Source organism: Talpa europaea, assembly GCF_964194135.1.
Source record: "Talpa europaea genome assembly, chromosome: 15".
NCBI classification, from domain to species: Eukaryota; Metazoa; Chordata; class Mammalia; order Eulipotyphla; family Talpidae; genus Talpa; species Talpa europaea.
In genome coordinates, this window is record NC_140083.1 from 68900622 (window position 1) to 68902994 (window position 2373).

General features: G+C 45.3%; 1 pseudogene across 1 annotated transcript; it reads right to left on the minus strand.

Moving 5' to 3' along the window:
• Window positions 1-204: 204 nt before the first annotated feature.
• LOC311184508 (heterogeneous nuclear ribonucleoprotein H3-like) lies at window positions 205-1115 on the minus strand (annotated as a pseudogene). The gene has a single exon. The product of its transcript is annotated as a heterogeneous nuclear ribonucleoprotein H3-like (transcript).
• Window positions 1116-2373: the final 1258 nt, after the last annotated feature.

Below are 2373 nucleotides of genomic sequence, written 5' to 3' on the forward strand. Positions count from 1 at the left end.
TATAAAAATTTGTTCAAAGTCAAAGTATGCAACAAGTAAAACCTAAGAAAACAGATTTCCCATCACACTCTGTTGCTGTACCAAATAATATTCTAAAAATACATCCCTTCAGTCATTATAAAGTTCTTAAAATACAAAGGAAATTATAAGAAAATCTAGTAGACCAGATGCTGTTGTCAGGACTTTTATGTTGACGGTTTTGCTTTAGTACATCTCACACCATCCACCTCCACTCACGCCAACTTGGCCATTGTAACCTCCACTGCCACCACCACCACGACCATAACCACCTAAGCCATCAGGAGTGCCATATCCTCCACTGTAATTGTTCCCCATTCCCATTCTTCCAACTGACCCATAAGGGCCTTGATTACCCATTCCGTCTCTGCCGTAGCCTCCCATTCCAGAACCTCCCATTCCAGAGCCACCTCTAGAAGTGGAGTTCAAAAGGAGTTCCATGTATCGATGTTGCATGTTATTCTTCTCTTTAGACACGGCAGCTACCACATCTTCATGTGTCACAAACTTTACATCAGCTTCTCCCGTTGCTCTGCCATCAGCTCCAATATCAATATGAACTTGTATTGGATTTAGTGGTGAGACGAAATTAGCAATGTCATTTTCAGTTGCACAAAAAGGTAATCCTCTCACATGTACAAAATGACCACCATGAATACCTGAACTTGCATTGCCAGCTCCACTATAGCCATGCCCTCCCATACCTCCCATCTCTCATTCTGTCATCAAAGCCATCATTTCCATAGCCATGATTATTATAGCCACCATAGTCATCAAAACCTCCACAACCACCATCATACCCATCACCTCCTCGTTGCATTCTGTCATACATATTTCCACACCCAGCACCATAATAACCCCCTCTTCCTCGTATTGGTCCAGCATATGATCCCGGTCGCTGTCCCAGCAGTTTTCTTGGAGGATCATAAAATCCTTTGATTTCACTCCTGCTACTTCTGAAGATCTCAATATACCTTGAAAGAACTGAACTATTTCCTCTTAGCTGCAACCAAATGGCCGTCCAAAAGTCGTACTGTCCCATCACTAGCGTCATTTGGACCATTATGTTTCATAACCCAATCCATCTCATTACAGTTTGATTTTAATGCCCCTGTTTACTTCAGGTACCTTGCCGGGTGACAGTAGTGCCAACTCTGGTGCTCGAGGGTCTGGTCTGCGGAGGGAGCAGACGCCCTTCTCGCCTCGTGTGGTGCTCCCCACAACGGTCCTCCCAACCGTCTCCTGTGGTGGCAGCAGCTCTGGGAGCTGCGCAGCACGTCAACAGCTGTTTCTGATGGACCAATCATGATGGATGGTACCATACGTAACTACCTTCTACGGGGAGAGCAGCTTGAATTCTAACTTGCATGACGGTCTGCTGCTCATTTGGAATTTTCACTGATGCACAGGTATTTGGAGCATATATAAAAATGAACGAGGCAGTCTGATCTCGAATGACAGAATTAAGAGTACTTTTGTTCAGCAAGTTTATTGTGACCATTGTGGTTTCTGGAATTTACTTTCCCGCCTATGAACCAGAAAGACATTGTCACAACAATGTTTTCTGACTACACTCGCTTCAGTTTACTTTACCAAGATGACCAAGACGATTTTGGACCTGCACCATAGTTGAATTTCCTTTATTACATCCTGTTCTCTCACACCCCCACCCTTCTGTTCCTTTCAAAGGTGCTAAACTGATCAGTATTTTGAACTCTTTTTTTTTAAAGAGAGGTTTTATTTTATTTTATAAAGATTTATTTATTCAAGAACTGGGGTACAGGCCAGATGCACGGGAGGGTGAGAGGATTCACCAGAGACAGAGCAGGGAACAGAACAGGCAGATGGACGAAATACACTGCTGAGGGGAGCAGTGGGCGAGACAGCAGAGGTCTGCTGCGCCATGTGGGACCCTCGCCGGCCCCGCGGCGATCCAACTCGCCCTGCAGAGGCTGCGGACAGCTTCACAGCGCTGCGCTCAACCGCCTGCTCCACCAGGGGAGGCCCAGTATTTTGAACTCTTAATTCTGTCTCAGCACCTGTTTCTGGAAAAGCCAACCAACGACACTTCTCTTCAGAGCTCTGGAAGTCTGAGAGACAAGCCGCAATCACAGAAAGCAGGTCTCCCTTTTACCCCGTTGGTGATAGTTACTGGGAAGCCAAACATTCTTTAGAATTCACTATGCTTAATCTTTGCCCTGACGTTGTTTGAAAATGAACTTAAATTTAACACAGAGAAGTGACTGCTTTGCATGAACTGTCTCTATGAAAAGTCCTGTGGAGTCTGAAGTCTTGTTGGCTCTGTCAAGGACCTGGTGGGCTGCTGCTCAGTTTCAGACAGGGGAAAGCAATAGA